The sequence below is a fragment of the Urocitellus parryii genome, chromosome 9 (genome assembly GCF_045843805.1).
Source record: "Urocitellus parryii isolate mUroPar1 chromosome 9, mUroPar1.hap1, whole genome shotgun sequence".
Lineage (NCBI taxonomy): Eukaryota > Metazoa > Chordata > Mammalia > Rodentia > Sciuridae > Urocitellus > Urocitellus parryii.
Genome location: NC_135539.1, coordinates 63675108 through 63697589, shown reverse-complemented (window position 1 = coordinate 63697589; position 22482 = coordinate 63675108). Strand labels below are relative to the sequence as shown.

The following is a 22482-nucleotide window of genomic DNA, read 5'->3' as shown; positions in this document are numbered from 1 at the left end:
CACACCGGCAGGCCGCTGGGCCTGTTCTGCCGGTCAGTAGCAGGTCCGCCTACCTTGCAGGTGCAGGTGGCGGCTCTGCCCCTCTGCGGGCCGCTGGGCCTGTTCTGTTGGTGGTCGCAGTTCCACCTACTTTGCAGGCGTGGGCAGTGGCTGTGCCCCTCTGCGGGCCGCTGGGCCTGTTCTGCCGGTGGGTCGCAGGTCCGCCTACCTTGCAGGTGCGGGCGGCGGCTCTGCCCCTCTGTGGGTCGCTGGGCCTGTTCTGTTGGTTGCAGGTCTGGCCTGTTCTTTTGGTGGTCGCAGTTCCGCCTACTTTGCAGGCGTGGGCAGTGGCTGTGCCCCTCTGCGGGCCGCTGGGCCTGTTCTGCCGGTGGGTCGAAGGTCCGCCTACCTTGCAGGTGCGGGCGGCGGCTCTGCCCCTCTGTGGGTCGCTGGGCCTGTTCTGTTGGTTGCAGGTCTGGCCTGTTCTTTTGGTGGTCGCAGTTCCGCCTACTTTGCAGGCGTGGGCAGTGGCTGTGCCCCTCTGCGGGCCGCTGGGCCTGTTCTGCCGGTGGGTCGCAGGTCCGCCTACCTTGCAGGTGCGGGCGGCGGCTCTGCCCCTCTGTGGGTCGCTGGGCCTGTTCTGTTGGTTGCAGGTCTGGCCTGTTCTTTTGGTGGTCACAGTTCCGCCTACCTTGTAGGCGCGGCGGGGGGGGGGGACAGCTCTGCCCCTCTGCAGGCTTCTGGGCCTGTTCTGCTGATGGGTCGCAGGTCCGCCTACCTTGCAGGCACGTGGGGCAGCTTTGCCACTCCGCGGGTTGCCTGGCCTGTTCTGACGGTGGGTCACAGGTCCGCCTACCTTGCAGGCGCGCTGGGCGCCTCCGCCCTTTCGCAGGCCCCTGAGCCTGTTCTGCCGGTGGGATGCAGGTCCTCCTACCTTGCAGGCGTGGTTGGCAGCTCTGCCCCTCCGCGGGCCACTGGGCCTGTTCTGTCGTTGGTCAAAGTTCCGCCTACCTTGCAGGCACAGGGGGAGGGGATGGCTCTGCCCCTCAGCAGGCCGCTGGGCCTGTTCTGCTGGTGGGTCACAGGTCCGCCTACCTTGCAGGCACGTGGGGCGGCTCTGCCCCTCCAAGGTTTGCTGGGCCTATTCTGCCGGTGGGACCGCAGTTCCGCCTACCTTGCAGGCGTGGTTGGCAGCTCTGCCCCTCCTCGGGCCACTGGGCCTGTTCTGTTGGTGGTCACAGTTCCGCCTCACAACTAGTATAACTCTTGAGGGAAAACAAAAGATTAGATTTTTTTAAACTTCTAGTTTCTTTTCCAAGGCCCAACTTTTTTCTCATTTAAATTAATTATATGCTCAAATATCATTCAGACTCTTCACTGGCCTTCAAATGTGATAAAGCTGCTTCTTATTTTTAAGAAGAAAGTCATATTACTGCATTTATTTTAGACTTCAATGTATACTCTTCACAAAAAAACTTAAGAGAATATTTAATACTTGAATAAAGCTTTAACCACTAATTCTTAAAGTATTTTTAATAAATGTTCTTTCTTGGGGAAAATATAGTTCAAAGTGTTGATCCAATAGTCAAAACATAGTCCAATAGTCTCTGGATTGATGCAGCTTTGCAAATTGTTACTTGTTTGCAATAATATATAAATTGAGAGTAAGACTTTTTAAAATTTTATAGTAGTTTGGCAGAGTCATGACTATCGAATCTAACAAAATATAGACTTATGTCTTTTTTTCATTTCAGTGTTCTAGTAATTCATTTATATTTTACAAAAGTCTCCCTGAAAGCATACCAAAGTCTAGGGCACTCCCAATATCAGTGAACCAGAGCTGTATGCAATTCTTTATTTTATGAAAATGGACATAAAATAAAGAAGATGTAAAGGAAAATTGGGATAGAGTGAGCTTAAATTGTGGTTTATATTCCTAAAAATTTTTTGAGAACTGGAATTTTTTTTTGTACTTGAAATCTCCTGTTTACATGACATATTCAGTCATGTTTTCTTGTTTATTCTTAATAAGCTCAGGTTATTTTTTTATGGAAAAACTAGTTAATTTATTATCAATACCAAACAAGATTTTAAATCAATTAAAATATTTCATTAAGCATAGTGTTACTTTCACATTTGCAACAATCATAGTAAACACATTTCTTGGCATAAAGGCACAGCCTTTGTTTGGAGTTTAAAATATCCCCAACTGGGCTGGGATTGTGGCTCAGCTGTAGAGCGCTCACCTAGCACAGGCCGGACCCGGGTTCGATCCTCAGTACCACATAAAAATAAAGGCATTGTGTTGTGTCCATCTACACCTAAAAATGTTAAAAAAAAAAATCCCCAACTGCAGGATTACAAATATAAAACTCCCGTGTTGTTGTTTATGTAATAGTGGATTAATCAAATTAAGTTATACCGTCCAGAATAAAATGAAATGGAAGTAATTTACTCATAAGATTCATATTTAAATCATCTTTATTTACAAAATACTATCCTAAGAATTATAATTCCATTAAGCTTAAATTGGAACAAAAGTAAAATCACTGAAGTAATAGAATAAGAGCTAAATCAAATAACTTTTGAAGAGAGATCAAAACTATTGTCAGGTTTCTTTTTGTGCTTCTGGATGTTCAGTAGCAGGCTTATTTGAAGGTGGAATTAATCCTGAAGGGAACTCACTTCTACTTTCAGAATGTGGGGGAGGGATACGGGTGGAAATCCAGCTCTTGAGGGAAGATACTGAGGAAAACACTGGGGTCCCATTGGGAATGGAGGCAGTGGTGGGCCCGGTGGAAGATAATCTTGAAATGCTGCATACATGTTTCCTGGAGGACGTGGAGGGGAAAAAGGTTCTCTTCTCATGAACCGACTACTTGGATCCACTGGGAACAATGGGCCTCTGATTTGGAGGGAAAGGTGCAAAAACAGAGCCAGAGCCAGTTGCTTGGTTTTCAGCAGGGAGAGGTGAATCAGGCACACTGGAATCACCAAGATCGACTTCCTTTCTACTATATTCTGTTTCTAAAGACATAGGCCCATCCACTTTATCTGAAGAAGGCATATTAGAACTTCTGAGTTCTGCTAGTCCCGGTGGTCTGTCATAATTAGAATAATATCCATGTTGCCTTTGTAGAGGAAGACGTGGATCAGAATATGGTTGGCCTGGTGGAGGGATCATCATCCTATGCGCCTGTTCCCATGGACTCAATGTCAGAAGGTGCTCTCTGAGGATCAGTTAACCTATCATAGTGTGAGTTTCTTCTTTCATTGCTAGTCAGATGGTCCAGAGGATTCTCTGGGCCCCTTGAGCCTCTTCCTCCTCCCAAAGGTGAGAGTGTGAGTGGACCCTTCTTTTCCAAATGAGGAGGTCTCATTTCAGATGACGGTTGGGGCCCAATGGTGAGGGACCATTTGGGGAATGCTTTCTGCCAAATGCTGTATTTGAAACATCAAGTGCAAATGTATCTTTTTCTAAAAGTTTAAATTTAAACTCCTTTTCAGTTAATTTTTGTGTGTTGTGAGCATTTTGTTTCCTTAAATAATTCAGGTTTCTTTCAGCAATCCAAGCTGCCAACTCACTATTATGTGCTTTTTTTCTCAGAGGAAGTAATCTGCCCCTGAGAGAAATGAATGGTTCTCTCCAATTCTTCTTCAAGATATTTAGCTTGCTTTCTGTAGGTCTCCAGCTGTTCGGTTGTATGGCTGATCATTTCTTCCACTTTGGGAAGTTTTTCCTCTTGCTCTACCTGGTAATTTTCCTCTGCACTTAATTTCCTGTGGAGTCTCGTTATACTTTCTTGATATCGTTCCATCATGACTTTATATTTCTGCTAAAGCTTCTGATTCTCACTTTCAAGCTGTGTATTTTCTGACTGCAAAGATGCTTGTTCAGTCTTCAGATTTTTAGTATGTTCTATAAGGTCTTCCTTTGTTTTCTCTACTTCAGATAATAAAGTAAAAATTTGACTTCTTTCTCCTTCTAAGGTTTAGTTTAGTACCATAAACCAGTTTCTTCAAAGCTCCTTTTGGTTGATTATCTAAGTGAGCACCAATTTCTGATTTACTCTTCATTTCTAATTCCAAGTTACCAGCATCTGTTTGGGCTCCTGTGCTTGGAGAAGACCTATCTTTCATCTTCAGCAAGCATTCAGTCAGAGACTCGATGTGATTTTCTTTATCACTTAGAACTTTTTCTGCATGTACTTTAAAGTCTTCAAATGGTGTTTTTTCTTTATTGCGGACACATACCTGTTCCTTCTGTACTTTCTGACTTTGCTGAAGTTGGGAATTTTCATTCAAAGCCTCTTTTATTGCCAGCATAAGTCCTTTTCATTCATTTGAAATATTCTGAAGTTTGTTTTAGCTTCATCTATTTGTGATTTGAGGGATTTTGATTCATCTTCTAGGGATTTTATCCTTTTTGATATATCCGCCATTATTTCATACTGTTTAGAATGTTTAACTTTCTGTTGTTTTAGCTTTTTCTAGAAAGAGTAATTCATCCCCACATTTAGAATTGGACTTATCTAGCTTTTCATATGTTACCTCCAAATTTTGTGCTTCTGTTAAACCCTTCTCAAAACCACCATCCTTTAAAGATAACTGTAAGCCTTCATGCTCTTTTTGAGCAAGGCTAACTTTTTCAAGTAGTTCACATTTTTCTTCAATTAGTCCAGAAAGTTTTAGAGCAAGCTTTCTTTCTCTTCCCACATAAAGCCTGCTTCTAACAGATTGAAAATGTCTCCACAAAAATGAGAGAACAGCAAAAAAATCCAATAGTTGTACATATCACCAACTCCCAAAGAATGCCATAAGGATTAGGGCCTGGTTTCATGTCTTCAGACAATGTTGTCACAACCCTGCATACTTCTTCCAGGACCACCCCCTAATATGGCTGAGGGGCAGCCCTTGGCCCCTCCATCACACCAAGATTTCTTTGGCTATTGCTACCACAACCACAGCTTGCCCAGCCACACCCACACAGGCTGTGGTCTTGTCTATGTTTGGCCTGCACCAGGCAACGGAGCAAACCACTGCAGACTGGCTGGAGGGGTTGAGGGGGAGCCATCATCACCAGCTCCCACAGGCCTCATGGGCTCACACTGCCCTCCTTTTGGGGAGTCTCTGCCCCTTCTCTATGCTGGGTGTCCTGAAGCAGCACAAGCTCAATCTGGTCTCACTTGAGCCCACTGTGCATTCTCTCCATGCCATCCACCCCTGGATTTGGTTTCAGCCAGGCCACTGTGGAGCTTATTTTGCAGTAGTTATTCTATATAGTCATAATATCCAGTTTGATGTAACTAAAATTCTAAAGCTTAGTAGACTTTTTTCAGAACTTTTATGCCATATATTCATATTTATACCACTTGTTGTTTTGTTTTAATGACTCATTCCTTTCCCTCCCCTCTTGTCGCCTCCCCTTTTCTTTCCTTCTATCTATCTTTGTCCCTTCCCTCCATTTCTGTTCTCTCTCTTCCCTTTTCTTGCAGTGTTGTGGGCTAAACTCTAAGGCCTTCTACATGGTACCAGTGAGCTACATCCCTGGCCCTGTTAAAACTTTCTGTACAAGTAATTTGAGTTACTTCTATAGGACCAACTCTCATGTTAGACATTTTAAAAAGTAATTTTAGAAGCGTTGTAACATGGGCACAAATCAGTTATGACAAGTTACTTTAAAAAAGCACAGCATATCTAATGTTCCTAAAAAGAAGGAGCTTAAAGCTTGAGTTGTTTTTCATGTCAGTTTTTCTAGGCTACTATTTAGTTAAAAGAGTCTTCAAAATTTTTTTTCAAATGTTCTTTTCTTTTGACTTCTCATAGGACTTAAAAACTTCTAAGTTGGTCATTATAAATATATAGCAAAGAGAAGGACAGATATGACTCTTTGAAATGGTTTTAGCTCCTGAAAGTGAATTATGTTCTTGTTAAGATAAATAGTTCATTGCTTGATGTAAATAAAAGACATCCAGACATATTTTTTAAAAATTTCTAGTTATGCTTGAATTGTTCATGAGACAGATCTAATGTTTGAAGGAAAACATTCACTAGTAGTCATTGGTTTTCTAAATATCTCTAAATATGTGAGAAGTTCATTATGCCACCATGTATGATTAGACTGATTATTATTTATATTTCTATGGCCAGAGTTGTATCAGTGTAAACTAAAACACTTACCCTATTCCATAGGGCATGAAAGTTTAGAAACTTTTTAACAAATTTAATTATGTGAGGTAATATATGTTAATTAGTTTGATTGTGGTGAATTTCATAATGTATATATGTGTATCAGAATCAACTTATCAGTTGGGCATGGTGTCATGCATCTATAATCCCAGTCACTTAGGAGGCTGAGGCAGGAGGATCACAAGTTCAAGGCCAGCCTCAGCAATTTAGCCAGGCCCTAAGCAATTTATTGAGAGCCTGTCTCAAACAAACAAACAAACAAACAAACAAAACAAACAAACAAAAAGCCAAGCCAAAGTATCAAGTTTGCAACTTAGATATTACAGTGCTATTGTGTGTGTGTGTGTGTGTGTGTGTGTGTGTGTACTGGAGATTGAACTCAGGGGCACTCAACCACTAAGCCACATCTTTAACCCTTTTTTAAAAAATATTTTTATTTAGAGACAGGGTCTTACTGAGTTGCTTAGTGCCTTGATTTTGCTGAGGCTGGCTTTGAACTTGCAATCCTCCTGCCTCAGCCTCCCAAGCCAGTGGGATTACAGATGTGCTCTACAAAGCCTGGTTTACAATACTATAATTTTAAACTGTCAATTATAATTCAGTAAAGTTAGGAGGAAAGTCTAGAAGCTATTCTTTCAAACTTTAAGACATAAAATGTAGAAGAGAGATCATAAATATAGACAAATTAGGCAAAACATCTCCAGAAATATTTAGGATAAGAGTCTAAATTTTTTGGCTGATAATTTTATTTTTTAATCAGTGAACATACTAATTGTGCCTGAGAAAATAATTTTAGTAATATTTTTATGGCAGTAACATAGCAGAAATCAAATCAACTTTATATTCCATTGTGATCCATGTTTGAAAATAAACATTTGGTCTGTCAACTTTAGATAGAGATGCTGACAAGGGAAGGAGTTTGTCAAGATCTACAAAGAAAAATATTCATCATGGAGCAATATTTGACAGGGTTGCAAGTACTTTCTTTTCACTTGATAAGTTTCAGATCCTTTATTATTAAGTGTTTATTAGTCTGTCTTTTAAGGGAGAATTTCCTGTTTCTGTCTGCTTTCTAGTTTTAGTGCTATTTCTACATTATTGCTTTCAAAAAGAAATCTCATATTTCAATACTTATTCAGAAACATGAAATTTTTGTTGTTTTTTTTTACTACTGACCTCCTTTAAACAACTTAGTAAAGGAGGAAAATGAGAATATTAATTTATTAACTAACTTTTAGAATGATAAAATTTGAAGAGCAACAATGGGGAAAAGGATGTATTGTCTTAAGGGCACCAAGGAAAATAACCTTAACTCTAGAAATTCTATACAAAGTGAATCTGTCTTTCAAGAAGGAGAACAAAATAAAGACATTTCCAGATAAATAACAAAAACAGAGTTAATAAGATACAGTTTCTTTTTGAAGCACATACCAAGGCTAAACTTCAAGAAGAAGGAAAGTGATTGTCATGGGGAAAGACTGAGATGCAAGATGGAAAAATTAGTATAATGATAATTACATAAGTAAATCCTAAGCAAACTTGACTGTATAAGAGAAATATCTGATTTTTTGAAAAGGGCAAATAGGATAAAACTAAAAGTTTGGGTGACAGTGTTACCGCTGTTGACTGGTGACGAGTCCTTGCTCCCTGATGTTGAAGAATAACACCAAAGAAGCACGCCGAGGCAAGGTCAGAGTAGAGATTAGAAATTTATTAAAGGACAGAAGAAAAGACTTCTCCCAGAGGAAGAAGGGGACCCAGAAGGTGGAATCCAGTTAGCGGGCAATGTGTTCCCCTTTTTATAGGTTTGGTGATGGAATGTAGGTTGGAGGGCCTGAGGGGTGGGACACAGGTGGGCCAAAGAAGTAGTCTGAGCAGGAAGGACTTCATTATCACTTCTCGGTGATGGGCTATCTCCAAATCTGCTGGGGGCTATTCATTAATACTTCTTCCAGGTGGACCTTGCCCTAGGGCCTCTTCAGGACTTCATTAACATTCCATGAATTGTCCTGTTTTCCCTGAGTCATTCCCAGCATGGCCTCCATTTTAGATTTCACTCGGTATTAGACCCAATTTACCTAACTACACTGACTACCTAACTTTAAATCTGGCTTCAACAGCAGTATATAAGTTTGGAGGAAGTGATCAGAGTTCAGGTTATTTTAAGGTTCTTATAGTTTTAAGAGGAGGAAGAAGATAATTAACTTTAGACTTTGTCAAATTTAATATGTATTTCAAACTAACTGGAGTAGCCATTAATAGAATAGAACCTGTAACTTCAAAATAAGTATGATGGGAAGTAGGGGAAAGAATGTATGAAGAAATAGTTAAAAGAACACTTATGAAATAAAGAAAACAAAAAGGAAGAAAAGAAAGAAAGAAAGAGAGAAAGGAAGAAAAAAGAAAGAAATATAAAAGGCCAGGATCAGATGTATTAATAAACCACTTTAAATGTACAAAATCATCTTGTTAAAGACAAAAGTTAACAAAATTTTTAAAAAATGGCAAAACAAAGATATAAACACCCAAGATATAAAGATTTAAAAAGAATAGAAGTTAATGGATGGAAATAAATTCATGCGACTGGACCCACCCAGTACTCTGAAGTAAAGCACAAACTGTCCTGCTCAATAGCACTTCTTATACATAGTGGAGTTTACAGTTATGTGAAGCATATTTTTAGACAATAGTTATCTTTAATAGCTCTAGTTAGTGAGAGACATTAATGTGTTTTGCTTCTTGTAAGTGTATTTGAAAATTTGTTTAAATTGACTTTTACCTGTGTATATGCTGTTTGTTGTCTTAGGATAATCAGGAAGAACCAGAAAAAAATGGGTTTTGGGAGCAAGTAGAATATAGTTTGGCCACTTGAACAAAACTGAAATATCTTACCAATGGATTGTACTTCATGACATACAGAATTAAAGACCCTCTGATTCTAATTCCTGTATGAGTTTGAACAATAATTACTTAAAACAAGAAACTAAAGGAAGAAGCCAGGTATGGCGATGGTGCCTGCCTGTAATCCCAGCCGCTCATGAGGCTGAGACAGGAAGATTGTGAGTTCAAAGCCAACCTGTCTCTAAATAAAATATAAAAAAGGCTGGGGTTTGGCTCAGTAGTTAAGTGCTCCTGAGTACCATAAATAAATAAATAAATAAATAAATAAGGTCCTTCATTAATATGTACAATTTTCATGTTTTATGTATTAATTAAAACAATTTTTTAATTGAAGGAAAATTTACTAGAGAGAGAAAATTGCATTGGAAATTAGAAGTCTTGCTTTATCAATCATTATATAATATTTTTCAGTACATAATTTTGTCATCTATTAAAATGAATAAGGAAACTTGAATTTAAATGAAACTTTAAACTTTACAGAAATAGTAATAATGATTTTCAATGATAAATTAAACATAGCAAAGGGGGGGAGTCAGTAATAAAGTAACAGGCTTTAATTATATTTAGATGGATAGAATAGACTTTAGAGTAAAAATAAAGCCCTTTCTAATTCTGAAGGTTTAAGAAGTAGACAGTCTTATATCAATAGTCTGATATTAGTATTTAGAATCATTTACTATTCATTAATTTAATAATTATTTAGTGATTACTCAATATGTGCCTGTCATGACTTTAGGGACACAGCACTAAACAAAACAGCTTAAAATTCCTGCCTCTGTGGTGTTTATATTCTACTGGAAGAGATTAAAAATCTGTGGAACATATATTAACCAGATAGTTCAAATTCTATAGAGAAACACATAGTGGAAGAGTGTAATAGGGATGTTTTGGGAGAAAGACTGCAGTTTTAGGTGGGGGTAGATGAGGAAGTCCTCACAGAGTGATTGGTATTTGAACAAAAACAATGGAGAGGATGTGAATCATGAATATAAATGGAAAGACCATTTCAGGCAGAGGGATCAACAAATGCAAAGGCTCTGAGCATGCCTATGGCCAGTGTGTTCAAGAAACATCAAGGAGGAGGCATGAATGTGGAGAAAGCCAGAGGAATTGTAGTTGGGGATGAGTTCAGAGATAATGAGACATCAGGTCCCTGTGACGTCATAGGACATTTTGAGGATTTGGGAGGTTTGGATGTGATTGTAAGGAATTTGATTTTTTAAAAAGAAATTATGTTAAAATGTATATAACAAGAAATTGTCATTTTTAAACATCTTTAGGATTAGAACTCATTGGCATTAAGTATATTCACAATGTTACACAACCATCACCATGATTTTTTTTCCAAAACTTTTCCATAATCCCATACTGAAAGTCTGTCTCCCATTCCCTCTCCTGGTAAACTAGTAACTTCTATTCTACTTTCTACCTATGAATTTGCCTGTTTTAGATATTTCATATAAGTGAAATTGTACAATGTTTGTCTTTTTGTATCTAGCTTATTTTACTCAATGTTTTCGAGGTTCATTCATGTGGTAGAACATATAGTATTTCAATCCTTTTTATGACTGGAATCTATTTTATGTATATAACACTTTTATTTATCCATTTATCTGTTGATAACAATTATGGTTGTTTTCACCTTTGGCTATTGTGAATATTTGATATACCTAGCCTAGTTATCTCATTAGATTAGAAGCCAGCTTGTCACAAGTTATGAAGGATTCATTTCTGTTTTCTGTAAAAATATCAGGATGTCTGTATGGCCTGGCCATTAGTTGATGTTGTAAAGCTGATTGGAATGCCTGCCTGTGCCCTGAACTCACCCAGGTCCGGTTTTCCCTGACCATATAACAACCCTTTCCTAAACCTTAGTGACGCCTCATAAATTCTGGCCCTCCCTGGCCAGACAACGACCCTCTCTGAGTCTCTAAGATCTCCATAAATTCTGATGCCGGGGCCAGCAAAATGTAAACTTGTGTTATGCTCTTCAGAATGTTGTTATCTGTAACCCCCCCCCCCCTTTGTGTAACTCTTTGGGCTATAAAACTGGGCCACAAAGAAGCCTCGGGGCTGTCCTTGGCTCCCATGATTTGAGGGGCAAGGCAGCCCGGCCGGTCGAAATAATAAGCTTGCTTTAATTTGATTTTAATTGGAGTCAGTGGTCTTTTCTTGCGTCCTGGTCTAACATATTGCAGCTATGAACATTGATGTACAAGTTTCACTTGAGTCCTTCCTTTCAATTCTTCTTGTTCTTGTTTCATGTTCTTTTTCTTTGTTTTTTTCCTTAATCTTATTTTTATTTTTGCAGTACTGGAGGTCCTTGCATTTCCTAGACAAGTGTTGTATCACTGAGCTACATCCCTACCCCTTTCTAAATTTTATTTTGAGATAGGGTCTTGCTAAGTTGCCCAGGCTGTCTTTGAACTAGTAATCATCTTGCTTCAGCCTCCCAAGTAGTGTGTGCCACTGATTGGCCTTGCTTTCATTTCTTTTGGGTATATACCTAGAAGTAGAATTGCTAAATCATGTGTTAATGAAATGTTTTAACCTTTTGAGTAAATGTCCTTCCGTTTTCCACATGAGTATTATCATTTTATTTTTCCACCAGTAATGTATAAACTTTTCAAATTTTTCCACATCCTCACAAACATTTGTTATTTTCTACTTTTTAAAATATAATCATCATAGGTATGAAGTGGTAGTTTTGGTTTGCATTTTTCTAATGATTAATGTTGAGTATCTTTTCACATACTTAATAGCCATTTGTGTATCTTCTTTGAAGAATGTTATTCAAGTCCTTTACCTGTTTTAAAATTGGATTATTTGTCTCCTTGTTGTTAGAGTTCTTGATACATTCAGGATATTGACTCCTTATTATATGGTTTACAGATATTTTCACCCTTCTGCTCTTGTTTTCTTGGTAGTGTCCTTTCATGTTGTTTTCTGTGTCTTGTGTTTTTGTTCCTCATTGTCTCCATTACTGTCTGTTTTTGTGTTTTCTTGGTTTTTGTTTGTTTGCTTTTGGTGGTGTAGGGGATTGAAGCCCGCACTTTTGTATTTGCTTGATGAGTACTTTACCACTGAACTACACTTCTAGCCATTTAGTTGTTGTTGTTGTTTTATAGTATATCATTATGATTCCTTTTTCTTTCTTGTTTAGTATCTATTTTAGTTATATTCTAAGTGGTTACCTAGTGTAATAAGTTAAATTAGGTTGTTAGTTGAAGGTATTAATTGTAATTCCAAAGATACCCCCACTAAGGACTTTACTTTGGCTTTTGATCTGAGTAAAATGGAAAACTATTGGAGGCTTTTGACTGGATCTTTTTTTCCTCTTAGTCTGGCTGCTATGCTAAAAATAGACTACAGAAGGTAGATGCCAAGCTGGGGCAGAAGTTGTGAAATAGATTTTATAATGAACCAGGCAAAAAATTATGGTGGCTTAAAACAAATACTGATAATGACACATGGTATTACTGGTAATTGTGTTCAGATTCAGAGTATACTTTTAAAGGAAAAATGAATAAGATTTGCTAATGAATTTTGTGTGGACTATGAAAGAGAGAAGTTAAGGGTTATGTGAAAGGTTTATGGAAGATGAATTTTCATTTACAGGTGGAATTCCAACTTTAGGATACATGTGTATTAAATGGACTCCTTATCAATATTTTTAAAAATGTATTCCACATTTAGGAAAATTGAAGCATCTCAAAGATATGATATGTTCATTTTCTTGTAAATAAATTTTAGAAAGAATTTTAACAGCAAAAGTTTTCTGCCAAAAAATAAAAGATTTTGGGGCTGGGGTTTTGGCTCAGCAATAGAGCACTCGCCTAGCACGTGTGAGGCATTGGGTTAGATCCTCAGCACCACATAAAAATAAATAAATAAATAAAGGTATTAAAAAAATAATAAAATAGATATTTTTAAAAAATAAATAAATAAAAGATTTTTTTGCTATTAAATCTTACACTTGAGTAAAATCTATTTCACAACTTCAGAAAAAACTTACTCCTTCCACTTATATGAAGTGTCTAGAAAATGTAAATCTATACAGAACATAATGAGAAATATGTGAAAAACAACTCACTTCATAAGTGTAGCTGACATATTCATGTCAAAAAGAAAAAGTTTTCCTAAAATTTGGCTTTTAAAAAGCATAGTAAACCTGGGCATAGTGGTACATGCCAGTAATCCCAGCAAATCAGGAGGCTGAGGCAGATCTCAAGTTCAAGGCCAGCCTCAGCAACTTATTGATTCCTTGTCTCAAAATAGGGCTGGGGATGTAGCTCAGTTGGTAGAGTGCTTGCCTCATATGCTCAAGGTACGATTTTGGGGCTCGATCTCCAGTACTAGGGTAAGAAAAAAATGCTTGGCCAATATACTGAGTTTCATCACCAGCATTGTAAACAAATACAAGGAAGAAGAAAAGAAAAATGTTAAATGTAATACGAAAATATTTAAAGTAAAAGGTGATACTCTCCTACTTTATCCTCAGTCCCATTTCCAGAGGTGACTGTTTTTAAAGTTTCATGAAATATATGGATCTCTATTATTTTCAAATTAACCTATATAAACTTGCATTATCAACTTTGTACCATGTGGTTTCGAATCATATCATACATTATTCACTTAATTATAAGACATGGTATTACTGTTCTGAACTATCCATATATGTATATATTTCTGTGTTGCAGTAAATAATTTTAAATTGAAAAAAACTAGTTTCAGGTAAGTTGTTCATCATTTTCTTCTGCAATGTTATAAAATTGATATAATCTTATCTCATTGATTCTCAGCTGAGGGCAGTTCTCTCTCCCCTAGGGATATTTGACAGTGGAGACATTTTTGGTTATCCCAACTGGAGATAACCAAGATAACCTTTATGCTTCAGTTTCCTAACCTATTTAATAATAGTAGCACCTATCTTATAAGGTCGTTGAGAGACATATTAATAAAACCATACATATGAAGGACTTAGAATAATGCTTGAAACATAGTAGGGATTTGGGCTGTTATTGTTATATTGTTAATTTAGCATGGAAATCCAGACCTGTAATCAAAACTATAATTTTTTTCAGTTTTTTTCTGTGATAAACAAATTTCTCATAAAAAGTAAAATCTAATCAAAAGAATGAAATGAGATCAGTCTGAGATTCCTGTTATAAATATATTAATAAAAGTGGCCTATTAATAAATGTTTGTTAGAAATTTGGGGAAATTTTAAAAATGATATGACTTACCAAGTTAACTCTATATTCATATATGTATTTCTTATGTAAATTATTTTATTTAATATTTAAAAATTATAGCTTAAGTTATAGTATAGCAGTATTCCTTGAACTGAGACATTATTTCATTGGTGTTTTCTCCTAAGTTCTGTAGTGGAAGTTTTATTTTTTGAAAGTCCTAACTCTGGGAACATAATTCAGGAAATAACTGTTCATATAAAAGAGAAAGATATTAAGTAATTTTTATTTGAATTGAATTCCCACCTTGCTTTTTAATTGTTAATTTTTGTTTTTTTTATCCTTTCCTCAGTGTTAAAATCCTTATTCTGATGTTTTCCTAGGCCAATGAAGACATTTTGAGGAAACATTGTTACAACTACATCCTAAGGGTAGAATAAGAGTGTTCAATTTATTAAATTCTAGGTTATTTGTATAAGGAATAAAAAATGCTTATTAGTCACATCATAGTTTTTATTTTCTCTTTTAATAACTGCTGTATTTTAAAATTTGTTAATCTTTGCTATGTTTCTTACCAATATCCTTATCAGTGCAGTAGTTCATGAAAACACATCATTAACTTAATAGGTTTAATTCAAAGTATTTTCATATATCTTCCAAATATAAAAATACCAAGCAACCGTTTCAGATTTAAAGGCAACATATAATGCTACTGTTTTCTAAAAACAAATACAACTTTATTGTTTCCACAATTTTTCTAAGACAATAAATGGCATAGGAGAAAAATACAAATCCATTTCTTGAACTTAAAAAAGAAGGTGGATAAGTGATTTAAAAAACACATGGATTTCTTTTCCTGTCTTTCTTTGCTTTCTTTCCTCTTTTTTTAGGTTCAGTTTTAGTTTTTACCACTTGATGGCAGTGATGGAGCTAGAGCTACCCCAAGAAGGTTAGGGCAAGAACTCATTATGAATAACAAAAGGGTAGGTACAAAGGAAATCACTGACATTTTAATATTATTCACATTTCTAGGTGATATTACTTATATTGCAAGTGACAGTAATAGGGAGAAAAGCCTCTAGATGGAGCTTCAGTACTTTCTAAGGGAGAACATTTGCTCTCTTTCTAAATTCATGCTTTATATTATTTTACATAATATATTGAATCCAAATGGACGTCTTACAAGATAATATTTAAGGATGAATTTATGTCAATTGTAATTAGGGAAATTAATTCACCATATCTACTAATAATTTGAAAAAATGGCTATTTAATGTCTTAAATTTCTATTTCATTACTATTAATATTTGTTGAAAAAGTATGTTAAAGTGTTATTCAAATGTTTTTATCTAGTATGAAAATGAGCTTGCATATCTAAAAACTTAGTAAAAGGCATTTTATTAATAAGATATCAGGTGCTTAAATTAATATTGCTTTATAAGTAAACAAAAGTATATTTTTTATTAAAGTTCCAATTTTCTTTTCACATTTTAGTTACAAGACCATTGTATTTCAACTTCTGATAGTTTATTAGAATTACATATATATATATGATTGATATTGCCACATAATTAAAACTATCTGTTATAATCAATAGTAATTAAAAAATAGGCTTGTTTAATTATGGGGCAATATCAATTTTAAGCACTTGATTTTGTATTAATAAAATGTCCTTTACTAATGTCATATATTAGCTCATTTTATGTGAATTATATATATATATATATAGATATATATGGATATCTATATATCTCTCTATATCAACTACATGTATATACATGGTATATGTCTATATATTTATACATACACTTAGTTTTGAATTGAATTTGAATTTTATAATGACAAATGTATATAGAGTCAAGTTCTTTAGTTCTTTATTAGTAAGGTGGTTGTCAGAAAAGAACATATTGATGTTAAACTTGTTAACAGGAACTTTGATTTTAGGTTTAATTTAGGTTTGACTTTAATTTCAGTTTTTAAAAATGATAGTCTTAGCTATAAGAGGTTATTAGTTTGAATAATTATAGTTAAAATTAAAATGTAGTATTTTTCACATTTATACTGGATATTATAGTGTAAGTTTGGTAATCTAAATGCAGTTGTTTTTCATTAAACTAAATGATGATTTTCTCAATAAATTTGTTGGTAGATACTTTAGGATTTGGGGATTTATGTAAACATCTAACAAACTAACTCTGAATAAAGTTAGCCATTACTCTATTATCTTGTGTTGCCTTTAGACTGGAAAACGGTGATATTATTTGAGTCATTTAGAGTTAGCTTAGATATCTAACAAATTAGTAAAAGATATTTTATTAATAGGAAATCAGGTAAAATCAATATTGCACTATAAGAAAATATACTGTCATTGTTATACCTGTTATTATTCAATGTTTCAGTTCTTAAAACAAATATTTTTCCAATTTGGTTCTCCAATTTTTAAAAATATTAACTGAAAGCCTTAGGAATTTTTACAAAAATCTTATTTTAAATAAAAAAGAACACACATGCATATATTCCTACTCTCATTATAAATGTTTTCCTTTTATAGTCACAATCCATTATTGTATATTGAAGGAAAGTTATTATTTCTATTAGGAGAAAATATTAATGTTCTCAGTGCACTGTTGATTTTAGTGTCTATTTCTTTTATGGATAACAAGAAAACTTGAAACAATAATAGTAAACTTTCTTACTTTCTAATATACTATTATTTAGGTTAATTTTAATGTCTCAAAGCATTTCAGTGAATATGTGGCTATTTTATAATTTATATTTATAGGACTCAAAATATGGGAAGGAAATATTGGATAATATTTGATTTGGAATTGACATTAGATAATAATTGTTTTATGTTGAAAGAGAATGTGTAAATGGAAAATCATATGAAAAATGGCTTGCAGTGGTTTTACTTTCTTCAATTTCTTGAATAATGATGATTTTACTTTTTCTTACTCTATTTGAGACAGAAAGCTCATTGAAATAGAATAGTTGCCATAACTTTTTATAATTACATGTAATGATAGAGTTAGAAACAGTTGATTTTCATTCTTTGGCTAAGCAAATATGGTACAGATTCATTTCAGGATATGTATAGAATCAGCTAAATTTGCAGCATAATTTGGTTGTTAATCACCTCAGTAGTAACAATCTCACAGAACACCATGTGTTCTTTTATTTGTTTTTTTATCTAATACAAGTTATTTGAAATTTAGCAAGAAGGGAACACATTTTAGAAACATCTCATAAATGTTCAAGTGTTCTTTTGTTTTTAATATCTTGTAAAGTAATATAATTGCATCAAATTAGTTTTCAATTGTGTAATGAAATGAACTTGAAAAGATATGGTTTGTTTTTCAGAATAGGAAAACTCCAAATCGAGAGACTGTTAGGTTACTATAAAGATCTATAAATATTAACTTTATAGTAGTAGTCACAAATGAAATAAATTCTTTTAAAGTGGTTCTGGTTAAGTTTCAACCAAAATTGTTGACTTGAGGAATCTCTTGACATTTTCCCATTTCTCTGAAGCATTTGTTCTATGAAGTAACAATGGTTTATATACCAGGTTAATTTTACATGTTAAACTATTTTTTTTGTTTTGTTTTTTAAACTATTTTTTAAGGAAAAAGATGAAGTGATGTAAATATTAGAACTGTAGGACTATTGTTTGCAATAGTAGTACAGGCTCAAAATTGTCTTTAGGCCAGGTGCAGTGGCACAGGACTGTAATTCTAGCTATTCAGGAGCCTTGAGACGGGAAGATTGCAAATTCAAAGCCTGCATAGGCAATTTAGTGACACCCTGTCTTGAAAACTAAAAAGGGCCAGAAATATAGCTCAGTGGTGCCCCTGGATTCAATCCTCAGGACTGCAAAATAAATCAAACAAAACAAAAAATAAATAAATACTCTCTTTAATTTGGTGGTGGAAAAACAACTCTTTTTCTGTCATTTAGGTTGTTAGATTGTATTTTCTCCTTTTTAACCCATATGTAGGCATTATATAGTACTATCACTAGCATTTAAAGCTGTTTAGATACTGTTTAAATCTTGCTGCCAGTAGTTACAAAACCTGCAGTGAAACATTTCTAAAGATTAACACTTCCAGTTACATTTAAAGTATTTATGCTCACTTTCAATCTTAATACTATAAACATCATCATTAGCAGTATATTTTATCAGTGTTGTTAAGACAAAATAACCAAGTAGAGAAAAACTATCAAAGTTCTCATTTCTTTCAGTAAACTAGGTTTGAAATAAATTTTCCTGAAATGTAATCTAGTTAACAGATTTTATTAAACTGTATGTTGAAGGTGTAATAAACACAAGGAAATCTGTAACAGTTATTATAGTTCTTAACAAAGATCTGTTTTGTCAAAACATTTTATTATACTAGGAAAAAAGTACATTGTAACAGCTCCTGCTGTTAATACAAACTATGAACAGTAGAGATTACATTTGTCAGTTCTTAAAATATATCTGGATAACTTTACACCCCATTAGTTAGTTCAGATATAATTTTCAATATGTCTTCAAGTTTGGTTTTACACTATTGGATAGTTTTTACTAATATCTGAAATATAATCAGAATAGCAGCTGGAAAAACAGTTTGGCTACCTAGTTATTTTGTTTCTCAATAAAAATTTTATTTTTTATTATTTTTATTCTAGCACTTTAAAAATTACAGTGTTTAATCTTACATTAAAATAATTCTACCATTAAGCTACTTAGATAGCTATTGAAATACTTTTAGAAAGCTTATTTTCTTTTGAAAAACATCTTTTTTTATGAAGTTGTATGACAGTGATCTCCTGGGGTTGTTTCTTACTCTGAATCCATCCCTAGTCCCTAAAATTTTCATCATTAAATCAGATAAAAAAGTAACTATTTCTCTAGTAGGACCATGACTTTTTAAATTAAAAGGCAAGATATATCAATGAATAAACAATCTGAATTTGGTCTTCGGTGTCCTTTTAATTTTTATGAATGTGAATAATGCTCTATGAAAGGCCATGTTAGTGTAAATGTAGATGAAATTTTAATAGTAAAGGTACTTTAGTTTACTTCTAAATGTAAATTTTATGTTAGTATTTTTAAGTAAAATAACCCTAATTTATGAAACATTTATTTAAATATAAATGCAGGGGCTGCGGTTGTGGCTCCATGGTAGAGTGCTTGCCTAGCATGCATAAGGCACTGGGTTCGATCCTCAGCACCACATAAATGTAATATAAAGATATTGTGTCCACCTAACTTAAAAAATAAATATTAAAAATAAATAAATAAATAAAAATAAATGTAGATGTGGTAGTCTATAAAAATTGTAATTGTGTGAACATCTCCAAATTCATTGATAGTTTTAAAAAGTTAATTCATACTGAAGTTATTAATAGTTTGTTAGTGAAGGTTAACTAAATAATGTCATGTGAGACAAGTACATATAAAGTCTATAGAGTATACATATATATGAATATAATTATAACAAAATTATCTTAGATTTTTTGGGTGTGTGTGTGTACTGGGAATTGAACTCAGGGGCACTCAATCACTGAGACACATCCCAGCCCTATTTTATATTTTATTTAGAGACAGGATCTCTCTGAGTTGCTTAGCACCTCACATTTACCGAGACTGGATTTGAACTTACAATCCTCCTTCCTCAGCCTCCTGAGCCCCTGAGATTACAGATGTGTACCACCGAGCCTGGCCTTCGATTTTTATTAAATATTTGAATTGATATTTTTATGTGTCTTTTGTAGTCATTTTATTTCCTTTTGGTTTTGACACTCAGTATCTTGAGAATGCAACTTTGTATAGAAAATGAATTCGTAAGCTCACTTTGAATCTCATCTATTCTAGGATAAAAAAGTGTGTCTTTAAAAAACTTTTCATGTGCTGGTAATGTTTATTTAGAGTATTTTCTTATTTCTAAATATGTAATTAGTGAAGAGGTAATGTATTACCTGAATGTAAAGAATCTAGTGACATATGCTTTATGAATTACCCTAAAAGTTATTTTTTATAGACTAGTATAAATACTATATTTAAAAATAATTAGAATTTAACCTTATAAATGTGATGTTTTGATATGAAGAGCCATAATGTAAATAAACCCTTTTACACCAAAAATTTTAATATGTAAGAGCTTGCTTATAAATTATTGTCAATACTTCAGTAATGATTTCTTGAACACTTCATGACAACTCATAAAATTATATGGTTTAGAATAATAAGAATTAAAATGCATAATGAAATTAAAATTGATCAGTAAATAAATATAAGCATTAGGGTACCTTGTATAAGTCATGACCCTTAGGGTTTGTTCAGAGTCTTTAAGTGTGGTGAAGGGCATTTAAATTTAGATATCCTAACATTTGATATAAACCAATAGCCAGATTTCTTATTTTAATGACTAAATGTTTTAGAAAACTTGCTCTTCTCCATTTAAAGTAGTCATGTTGTAAAAGGACTTCCAGAGTAAAGAATTAAGGAAACTTTCTGATCAAAATTTCTAACTTTTTGATCATGGGTACTATTCATGTATGTGATTCTCTCTGATTTATTGTATACAGATGATTAATATATATTACAATTACAGTGTATGCGTATGATTATATTGAGACTTTTAAAGGAAAGTCTTTTTGTTATTAATGTCATTTCTCATTTAACCTTTAAAAATTAATTTGGTTTGATTTTAATTATTTGCATAAAATTGTCTGAATAGAGTTCCATGCAAAAATCATGTAGCCTTACAGAACTGTACATGTTACAATTAGTGAAATAAGCCTCAATTATTCAGATAAAGAACTATAGATGTAATTGATAGTTTTGTTAGCTTATTAATTAAGTTGTTTTCCAAGTAATTGTTATTTTAACCAGTGATATCCAAAGATTTGTTTTGTTTTCATCTTAAGCTCCAGTTTAAGAATAGATTTGTTCTGGATTGGGGTGAAAGTGTGTTTAACTTTTGAAAAATAGTTTGATTTCTAATGTCATTATTCAAAGAAATGGGATATAATAAGAATACTACTTAGTACTAACCAGTTCTTTTTCCTTGTCAGCTTGCAGTCTTTAATATTCAAGTTATCTGTGAGACATTCTACATATTTATTACTTTTTAAGGATGCAGAAACTATTGCCCAAAATAGTTCTAGAATAAAGTAAATGACCAAATATTGAATCTAAAAAGCATTTGGATATAATATCACATGGATCTTCAAATCAGTTTGATGGAAATCAATTTGCAAAATTTCTAATTCCAGACTGATTGTGTTCAGTGACCTTTAGGCACATTAGGAATCCAAAGTTTAAGAACAACCTAAGACAAATTAAAAGCTCCCATTCTTTAAAATACACATTACTAATCTCAGCTTCATTGTCATACCTTCCAATTGGAGACTTTGATCTTAATAAAACATATCTTCCGATGTGTAGTTCAAACAAATTGTATCTCTCCTAGCAGGAGGTCAGACTTTATCAATTACATTGGAAGCAAAATATTTTTAATTCTTTGCTTACCTACAGTATTTAAAAGATTTTAATTTGAATGCATATTTTGACTAAATCTTTCTGTCTACTGCAAAACTAACAGAACAGAAGATTACAAAAAGTGAAGTGAAATAACCCTAAGAATGAAGGTTCAAATTTTTTTCCTTCATGTTACATTTGTGTTAGAATCAGGAATAGATTGTTGAAATAATTTCTGGATGTATTTGAATGTAGTCTCTCTTTTTCTTTTTTTTAATGCCTTTTTTAAAGGCATTAAATCAATGCCTTTAATTGGTTTGATAAATGATTTTAAATCATTTCCAGATTTAAAGGGTTATGTTCTATACTATTTTGAATTCCCTGTGCTTCGGTAAAGTGATTACTTTCTAATACCAAACTAGATAAACTACTTCTCTAAATCTTCGTGATTGCCTTGGTAATTGGGAGAGTTAAGAGAAATGCACTTTTATGAAAGATAGTCTACTTTTAATTTAGTAGTATATTTGTGTGCTGTTTTGCATGATGAACCATTTTAGGACAGGGTTAATTTTATTCAAACGTACTCTAGTTTTTGCTTAAATAATTGTTCCATGCTACAAGTGTTCTCAGTCCAAATATCATATAATTTTATCCTGTAGTTGTCTACAAAGGCAAAAATATGTATTGATCATCAAGAATAGATTTTAACTGACATTTGGTAATTTCTGTTGTATGTTCCTTATTCAGAGTTAT

The 22482-nt window shown here is 34.0% G+C and overlaps 1 protein-coding gene and 1 pseudogene across 1 annotated transcript in view; one reads left to right on the top strand and one right to left on the bottom strand.

Moving 5' to 3' along the window:
- Dnajc1 (DnaJ heat shock protein family (Hsp40) member C1) overlaps positions 1 to 22482 on the top strand; it is a 236297-nt gene that overhangs the window by 52191 nt on the left and 161624 nt on the right. The gene's annotated exons all lie outside the window — the stretch shown is intronic.
- Positions 2588 to 4906, bottom strand: LOC113192286 (melanoma inhibitory activity protein 2 pseudogene; annotated as a pseudogene).